Genomic DNA, 10,805 nt, shown 5'->3' with positions numbered 1-10,805 from the left:
TTCCTATATTTCATCCATGTTTCTCTTTCTTTTCTCTGATTTCTGCCTTTTGTTGATAACCTTGTTTAGTTCTACTCTATTTCGTCTCTCCTGCTTTTGATCTGCATGGGCCTCCTCCTTTTAATTAGGTTATTTGTAGCTTTGGAGTATTTGTTTTCTCTAATACTTTTTCTACTTCCTATTTTTTCTGCCGATTCCATAATGATATTCACTAAATTCAAATTCATATCTTCGACGGTGTCATCGCTAGTTCTTAGAGCTTCGAATCTATTTTTAATTTCTGAAATTCCTTCTTATTATCCTTAACCTTTGCAAGGCTTATTTTCTTTTTTAAAGCTAGTTTATTTCTCTCGGCTCTGAAATTTAATTTAGCTGTGCAACCTACCATTCTATGGTCACTACCTATGTTGACTTTATTTATCACCGTAACATTGCTAACGCTCTTGCTCTCATCTTCTAATATGAAGTCTACTTCGTTCTTTGTTGTTCCATTTGGACTTCTCCAGGTCCATTTACGACCTACACGCTTTTGGAAGAAAGTGTTCATTATCCTCATGTTGTAGTTCTCTGCAAAATTGACTAACATCTCGCCTCTGTAATAATTTCTTTCACCTACTCCAAACTTCCCAATGCACGACTCGTCTTCCATCTTCTTCCCCACTTTAGCATTAAAGTCGCCTATTACCAACGGGTACTTACTTTTATCTTGATCCATTACTTGACTTAAATCATCATAGGATTCAATTTCATCTTCTCAAGTCTGTGAAGTTGGTGCATAAACCTGAACTATTTTTAGAGTGTACCTTTTACACAGCCTAATCACAATCCAAGCTACCCTGTCTGATAAACTACTGAACTTCACAACGTTACCAGCAACCTCTCGGTTGATCAAGAATCATATTCCACTAGATCTTTCTTTGTCCTTACCTCTAGAGTAGAACAGGTAGTGACCATCTTGTAATTGTATCAGATTTTCTTCCACTCTTCGGACTTCGCTCAGTCCTACGATGTCCCACTTGATGTTGTCTAGTTCTTCCATTAAACTCTCCAGCATGTGGTCTTCTGAGAGAGTTCTAACGTTGTTAGTCTAGATCTTCATTTTCTTCATGTTTTTTAATGTCCAAGACTTGGATCTGCTTGGGCAGTGCTTACTCACATTCTGTGGCATATTGCCCGTAAGCATATGAGGCAATACGGTTGGACTTTTAGATGATGGTCCTACAGGAACGCCCGGTTTTGTTGCGTTTGTACTGTTCATGTTTGTTATGAAGGGCTTTTGGCAGCAATCTCACCTCCCTGCCAACTAGTTTCTGGTAAGATATTTCTCTGGTGTCACCTATTATATTCTGTAAAGCCATATATATATATATATATATATATATATATATATATATATATATATATATATATATATATATATATATATATATATATATATATATATATGGTTCCCAATGGTCCACGCCGTCATTATGACAGTACCCCATATATCTATGGGGAAGTTCCTTATTTGCCAGGAGGGACGTGCCAGTTAGCAGTGGGTCCTACGACTGTGTGTGTGTGAGTTGCTCTTTGTCTGATCTTTCTTACAAAACCTGTTCGATATGGGTGACCCTGCAGAGATTTCCTCTCTATCGACATAGCTTTTGTAATCATTAAGATTCTCAAGCCTATCCACCACGTCAAGGTGTCAACTCTCGGATAGGATATGTTATATTATATTATATATATACATATATACATATATATATACATTTATATATACATATATATACATATATATATATATATATATGTATATATATATATATGTGTGTGTGTGTGTGTGTGTGTGTGTGTGTGTGTGTGTGTGTGTGTGTGTGTGTGTGTGTGTGTGTGTGTGTGTGTGTGTGTGTGTGAGCAGATCCTCCTATAAGCATGTGTTGTTAAAGTCGACAGAACTCTGATAATTTTTAATCTTCTTGTGCGTATTTTCATTTTTCCTAACAAGTATTCGTCCATTTCGGGGGTGGGGAATTGGTGAAGTCGAATTTGCCCATCCTCCAAATGGCCGAGTACTTGTTAGGAAAATGGAAAATACGCACAAGAATATTAACGAATCAGAATGCTGTCGATTTTTATATATATATATATATATATATATATATATATATATATATATATATATATATATATAATATATATATATATACACATATACAAATATACACGGAGAGGAAGGATAGTGTCGGATTTTTGTGGGTGTATGAAAAGAATGAACTAGGAAGAATTAAGTAAGAAAGCGTGGGAATCAGAACAAATGGACACTAGAATAGAGGAGACTACAAGGGACCATAAGGCCTACACTAGGCAGTTGAATTCCCCTTACCACTTGTGATCCTTATCCATAGAGTTATCTAATATTTTCATAAAATGATCATTTGTTTCAAAGCTATATTGTTACTACGTCTATTCCATTCGTCACCTCCCCCCCCCCCTTGTTGGTAAGCGAATGGGGCTTGAGAGGATGATCGGCAATGGATAAAGGATAGAAGCGCTGGATGCTTGTGGGTTGTCTTTAGAGGAACAAAGAGAGTGTAAAGAGTTAAAAGTGAACGAAAGAAGATTGTGAATGGATGGAGGGGGTGGCGCGGCCCAAAGGGATGTTCGTCTCATCCGATTTGTTATTCATTCTTGGCGTGTGGAAACAAGGACGGCCATACGGTGAAGACGGGGAGGAGAACCGTGTCCGGCTGGCGGGACCTGATCTGGAAGAGGTGTGGCGGAATTAAGCCAAATGAAATTAATGTACTTTGTTTACGAATCAAATGAGAAAATTTAGCTCCTGGCCCGTTTTTCGTCTAGAATAAACGCCCATTCTCTTCCGTCCCAGCTGAAGAGGATAAAGAGGATGAAGAGGAGGACGAGAAGGAGGAGGAGGTTGACGAGAAGGACGAGGAAGAGGAATAAGAGGAGAAGGAGGAAGAGAAAGAGGAAGAGAAAGAGAGAGAGGAAGAGAAAGAGGAAGAGGAAAAAAGAAGAGGAGTAGAAGTAGGAGGAATAGGAGTAGGAGGAAGAGAAGGAAGAAGAAGACGAAGACGAATACGAAGAGGAAGAAGAATACGAAGAATACGAAGGTGCTAACAGCCCCTAAGAGCTGCAATGAAGAAGTTCACCATTAAAACCTGTCACGATCTCACGATGAATGTCTAGGTTCTCTTCGAAGACAGCCTAAGCAAGGTCAGTATACTGATCTTCGGTATGTCGACGATGAGATTAGGCCGGTGGCGGGCAGGTCTCCGTGCACGGAGGTGTCCCAGGCTCTTGTTTACAAGCTGGATGGCTCACCTCAGGTAGACTCAAAGGACGTATATTGGTTAACAATGGAAAAATATGACCACAGAAGAATTATAAGGAAACATAAAGAAATGGTCAAATAAATACAGAGACTAGGAAGTAATGGACAACCCAACAATTAATTAAATAAATAAGCAATTAGATAAACGTACATATAAACTAATAAATAATGAATAATTAATAAATGGATCAACACACACACAATCAATTTAAACAAGTTCAATAAGTGATTAGATTAATAGATGAATTGATTAATGAATAAATACAAATAATAAACATACGAATAAATCATGAATAAACTAATACTGGTTTGACTATAGCTGGCAACTGTGACATTCTTTCAAACAATATGTCAAAATACCTACGACAAAAGGTACACACCTGTAACGTGGGAACTCCTATTTCCTTTTATGAGCCTTTATGATTACCAGGCCAAGTGGCAGTCACCAGCAGCCGTTGAGAATCGAACCAGGGTCCTTATAACTTCGAGATGAAATCGTATCCGATCACACCACAGCCTCATAAATATTTTACAAGTCCACTTTTGTTTTTCCCATTTTTTCTTCTTCTTCTAATTCTTCCGCGTCCGGACATGGCCTCCTACACTGACCATTTTCTCATCCCGCAGTTTCAATACTCTTTCCCATCTACCCCTCTCCCCCCCCTCCCCCAGCTCCTAACCCCTTCCCACCCCGTAGCCTCTCAACCACCACTACCACCACCAGAACCAGCTCAACAATCAACCTTTCAAACGGTATCGACATTCCGTTCTTAGTCCCAACACTCCCACGTACTGTGTATACAGTACACTACACGTTATGTATGGGAGGCTGGTATTGGGGGGGAGGTATCGTGGGAGGGCAAGGGAACGGGGGGAGGTGGGAGGGGGGGAGAAGAATGGCGGACTGGAACGCGGGCAGTAGCAGGTACATTTGCGGACAAATGTCCCTGTGCACCTGCGGTAGAGCCACTTGGATCAAATATTTAACCCATTCAACTCCGATGACAAGATGTCTTGTCATTTGGTCAAATAAAACAAAAAATCATAAAACACCAAAATGTTTGATCAAACACCAGAAAAATATGACGTCAGTCCTCGCTTCGCTGCGAGCGAAGCGAGGATTGACGTAATATTTTTCTGGTGTTTGATCAAACATTTTGGTGTTTTATGATTTTTTGTTTTATTTGACCAAATGACAAGACATCTTGTCATCGGAGTTGAATGGGTTAAGGCTACAAGAGAACACTATGTCCTTAACCCTTACAAAGTTATATGCACTTATGCAGAATCGATCTCCATACGTTGTGATTATTCAGTGACTAAGGCTGCAGCGCACTTGCTGCCAGCGCGTCATATGGTCTTTGGAATGTGGACTATTTGTTCCCAGATGCTGGACAGCAGTGGCGTAAAGTCTTCAGTCCCCATCTGTACATTCCTTCGGGAAAGTGTGGAGGAGGAGGAGGAGGAAGAGGAGGAGGGGGTGATGGGAATCGGGAATAGATACATATTTCCAATTGTAAGGAAGTCTCTTTGAATGTATGGGGGTCTGGAATTCAAAATCCATTTTGAAAAAAAGGAACAGGCATCGTTAAAATCACGCCTGGGAATGAAGATAAGACTGAGAAGAATAATGTGGGAGAGTACTGGCTGCGGCCGAGGAAGTCAGTCACCTTTGCCTTAGGTGCTTTGAGAATCGAACTCGGGTTCACGTACTTAAGAGACAAGAAAGACAAGAAATATTCCATGTCACAGGCAGACTACCCAGCATCGAGGCCAGGGTGGGACCCCTCTCGGAGGTCTTGAAGACCTGAGGGCAGCCCCTGGGAAAGAGATCTGGCGCCAACCGACCTGTCGAGCCCTCTGGCAGCCTGGCTGGCTAGCTGTCCGCCACAGAGGCCGAGATGATGATCCTCCTGGGAGTAAAGGAGGAACTACCCTTGTTATGGTCAGTGCAGTGGACCGTCTCAATGCCATCCCTGGCCTCACTCACTCACTCACTCTCTCTCTCTCTCTCTCTCTCTCTCTCTCTCACACACACACACACACACTTTCAACACAAATTTAGATTTAAAAAGGAAATAGGCAAGAACTGGTTTACTAATAGGGTGGTCGACGAATGGAATAGACTTAGTAGCCATGTAGTAAGCGCTGAAACTATCAGTTGTTTTAAGAAACGATTAGACAGCTTTATGGATGGGGATGACAGGTGGTGATGGATACGGAGCTGCCTAGTGTAGGCCTTATGGTCTTTTGCAACCTCCTTCATTCTTATGTTCTTATGTTCTTAACACGGCTGAGTCAATACCTACACACTGGATTACAATGAGTAAATCGACTTCCCCTGTATTGCATAAAACTATTGTATTTCCCTATGGCTATCATTAGACGATGCCTCACGTGCCTCCGCCAGTGGGGGAGATTAAACACCAAAGACATAAACGTGATCCTGAAGATTTCACGTGAGAGAGGATTAAAGAAACTTAACACTTTTGCTGTTTCCGACCACCAGCGACCAGGTGGTCGCCAGCCAGTTGTAGGTAGTCTTTGGAAGTCGCTGGTAGTCGGTAATAAATTAGATAAATAGATCGATAGATAGATAGATATATCACAACACATACTGAATAGTCCCCAGTACATAGATTTTCATCTTATCAACCGCATTAACTTTTTCCATTTCAATTCCTTGCTTAGGTTTTGTGTCGCCGACCGATCGTTTGATTTTTCGGTCAAAGTTGGTCGGAAATAGGTCGTAAGCTTGGTGTGACTGGGGCTTAAAGTCGGAGCGGAAAAGGGGTTTCTGACTGATAGATAATCGTCTTCTGCCCTATGCTTACTTCCCTAGTGAATCAAATAGCCTCAAGCGGACCAGAACACAATTTTATGGTTACCATGTTGAAGACGTGAAGTCCAGCGTTGATATAATATCTAGTCCTCCATCACCACAGTCTTTCTCTCTCTCTCTTTCTCCCTCCCCTCTCTCTCTCTCTCACATACATACACACACATACACGTGTACACACACACACACACACACACACACACACACACACACACACACACACACACACACACACACACACACACACACACACAGAAATTACTGACAGAGAGAATCTGATAAAATGGGATGACAGAAATACTAGAGGACACAGAAAGAAAATAAAAAAAGACAGCTATAGAAGAGATTTGAAAAAGAACAGCTTTCCTCACAGAGTAATAGACAGTTGGAACAAGTTAGATGAGAAAGTGGTGTGTGCAAAAACAATACATGAATTTAAAAATAGTTTAGATAAAATGAGATATGAAGACGGGACCCCACGAGCATAGCTCCCCTTCCCGTAAAATACAACTAGGTAAATACAACTAGGAAAATACACATACACACACACACACACACACACACGCACACACACACACACACACACACACACACACACACACACACACACGCACACACACACACACACACACACACATACACACAAACCTTCGTAAGGTCTGAGAGCATCCTTCCGCAACAGAAGTATTACAGGTTAAGGAGCTATATATGGTACAATATAGTACCCAAGGATAGAAAAGCTGGACAATCTTTACGAAATATGAAATGTATGCAACTGTCAGTTACCAACGAGTTTATCGAAAGAAACACAATGTGATTACGGTCTCTTTATGAATATAAAACGTCCTAACATGGTCTTTCTTTTGATAAAATACAAGACGTTTACTAACGAAGGGACTGGAAATGAAGAACAGAGAAGGAACAATAAGTTCCGAACATAGTCATCCTTTCCAAAAAAATTCTTCCAGAACATTCTCTGACCTACACAAATTCACCTCAGAGAGGTCAGAAATTTAGAAAAAGTTAGAAAAATCTTTATATCAACCCTTGGTCACGCACGTGATCCCTCTGTGACAACCATGAACGAGATGAGTATCAGATATGAGGTGGAGTTGTAATGGGAATCGATCTTGTTAACATCGTCAGGTTAATTCTTACTCTTACGCGAGTACCTGACCCACCGGGACGGATAGCATGGTCAAAGGTAAGACCCAGGGTGGGAACTTTCTCAGGTGCACTGATATTGATGATGATGATGATGATAGTGATGATGATGGTGGTGGTGGTGATGGGGGTGATGATGGTGGTGGTGATGATGATGATGATGATGATGATGATGATGATGATGATGACGATGATGAAGATAATGACGATGACAACAACGATGATGATGATGACGATGATGATGATGATGATGATGATGATGATGATGATGATGATGACGATGATGATGATGATGATGATGATGATGATGATGATGACGATGACAACAACGATGATGATGATGACAACGATGATGATGATGACGACGATGATGATGATGATGATGGTGATATGCTGCTGCTGCTGATGATAACGATGACGATGATAACGATGACGATGATAACGATGTGATGATGATGATGATGATAACGATGACGATGATAACGATGATGATGATGATGATGATGATGATGATGATGATGATGATGATGATGATGATGATGATGATGATGATGATGATGATGATGATGATGATGATGATGATGATGATGACGATGATGATCATTGCTGTCATTATCACCATCATAATTCTATTTATTAATTTATCATTATCTTTTTACCTTGAAACAGCTCTGAAGACCAGCCTGTCCGCCGCATGCATTATCGTCATTTTGCTCTCTCCTTACTGCCTGAGTTATATGTAGTCAATATCTAGGGATCAGTATCACGCAGCAACCCCTACGGACCAGGATCACTTGTAACTTCTCTAATGTACTTTTTCTTCACCCTCAAATCTCACTTTTATCATCTCAGTGATTCCACCTACTCGGTGCAATATTGAGGTCCTGTTCACACTCGCGATTTTAACCGCAGCGGTTCAGTTTGCAATGCAAGTCAATGGAGGCGTTCACACTCAACCGTGCAGTTTTTCTTGACCATGCGGTACCGCCGCGATTTCCGCGCGGTTCAAACCGCTAGTGTGAAGAGGGCTTAAGTGCTTGATTTCTCGTTTCCTTAGCATTCTGGTTACAACCTCGACTCAAGACTTCTACGAGGAAATGCACGAAGCCACTTCAGTCTTATCGTTTATAGATGGATGGTGAGGAGCAAACGCTAGGAGGCGCTGAGTATCTGCGGCCGAAGCCGTCACCTTTGCCTTATTATGTACTTGGACTATTGGAGCAGGTAACAAACAGTTACCGCTAGGAATCGGAAAGGAATGCGGGGTTCGAACCGACATTGGACTGGTCTCCAAACATAAGTAACCCATTTCGGGAATCGGAGAGGAGTGCGGGATTCGAAACCCCATTGGACTGGTTTCCAAACAAAAGTTATTTTATCTTTTTATTCTTTTTTTTTAAGGAAAAATGTGCTGTTGTCTGTTTGTAACTGTTCCTTTGCAAGTAGTAATCAGAAAGAAACAGAAAACGTCTTCGGGCGGGATTACTGAAAACGAAATTTGGAAGATGGAGTATAAGCGGTTTTGGATTAAATCTATCCTATCTCGACTCTGTTTCTAAGTCAGGGCACTGGAACAAAACAACAACAACAACAACAACAACAACAACAACGACAACAGCAGCAACAACAACGACAACAACAAAAACATCAACAACAACAACAACAACAACAACAACAACAACAACAACATGGCCACCACCACTATATACCAAACATACTTCCCTGTTTTTACTTCCTTCCTATACCGGAACGAGTATGTCTCAATCAGTCAGTCAGTCATTCATTCAGTCAGTCAGTCAGTCAGTCAGTCAGCCTCTCTCTCTCTCTCTCTCTCTCTCTCTCTCTCTCTCTCTCTCTCTCTCTCTCTCTCTCTCTCTCTCTCTCTCTCTCTCTCTCTCTCTCTTTCTCATACGATCCTTCATTCCCAAGGTCCACCTGCCCCTGAGTTGCCCCCCCACTCCCCTCCCTCATTCCTGACCCCCCCTATTCCCTCCCTCTTTCGTTCCTTCAACCCCCTCCCTCCCCCCTTCCTCCCCCTTCCCTTTTCGTTCGCCCAGAGGCCATTCCCCCCTCCCCCCAACTTTTCCCTCCCTCTCGCTGCGACAAATTCACACCCGAGATTCGGACAATAGCGACCCATGGGATGTCCGTTCCTTCCCCCCCCCACCCTCTACGTCACTCCGCCCCTCTGCCCCCCCTTCTCCCCACACACCTCCTTTGTCGTCTTTCCCCCCCTCTTACTCCTAACTTCCCCCACACCGTAATGCCACCTGCACCTTCCTCTTCTTCTTTTCCCATTCCTCCCCTTCCTCGCCCTGCTTCTTCTTCCACCCTTCCGCCCGCCTTCGCAAGTGCTTCTGGGCTGCAAGGAGAGGACAAATAAGGTTTAGCTTTTAGTTTCATAGATGAAATTCTTCGTGATGTCAACCTGTTATGTGTCACGTCCTCCAGTACATTATCTCCCCCCCCTAAAAAAAAAAAAAAAAAAAAAAAAAAATATATATATATATATATATATATACACATATATATGAAAAGTATGGGAGCAGATTCTCCTGTAAGCATGTGTTGTTAAAATCGACAGCATTCTGACAGTTGTTAATCTTCTTGTGTGTATTTTCAATTTTCCTGTGTGTGTGTGTGTGTGTGTGTGTGTGTGTGTGTGTGTGTGTGTGTGTGTGTGTGTGTGTGTGTGTGTGTGTGTGTGTGTGTGTGTGTGTGTGTGTGTGTGTGTGTGTGTGTGTGTGTGTGTGTGTGTGTGTGTGTGTGTGTGTGTGTGTGTGTGTGTGTGTGTGTGTGTCCATTTTCCGTACATGTATTTGTTTATGGACAAACATGGCCAAGAGGTATTCGTGCAAACATACGGAACGGAAGAAGAAAAACCGGGTAAGCAGGTGTAATTACACCTACAGGAAGAGGCCGCCAGACAGACAGGCAAACAAACTTGGAGACATAATTACTTACCTACACATTCTATCCTAATGTATATATACACATATTAATTCACATATTCTTCAATACATGTAATATTTCAACCGTGTACAAAAACACACACATACAGTACACACAAACTGTATGTACGAGTATATATACATACATATATTATATCATTCATATATATATATATATATATATATATATATATATATAGTGTGTGTGTGTGTGTGTGAAAATGAGCGTGCATAAAGAAGCATATGCATATATGCATGTAATCACATTCATACATACTCGTACATGCGTTCCTACATAATATAAATATATATTGCATACATACATATGCAGGAGTCAGAAATTAATATATACTCGTATTTGATTTTGTATTGTGATGAGGAAATTGGAACTAGTGCATACATAGAGCAGAAAATACACACGAGGGAAGGAATACATGAAAGAAGAACAATCATCTAGGCAGGTGAACAGGTCGGCAGGCAGGCACGCAGGCAGGCAGGCATGAAAGCAGGCAGG

This window comes from Oratosquilla oratoria, chromosome 40 (genome assembly GCF_046742065.1).
Source record: "Oratosquilla oratoria isolate Oo_2021 chromosome 40, ASM4674206v1, whole genome shotgun sequence".
Classification (NCBI taxonomy): domain Eukaryota; kingdom Metazoa; phylum Arthropoda; class Malacostraca; order Stomatopoda; family Squillidae; genus Oratosquilla; species Oratosquilla oratoria.
The sequence above is the reverse complement of the archived record's forward strand: the minus strand, read 5'-3'. Positions refer to the sequence as shown.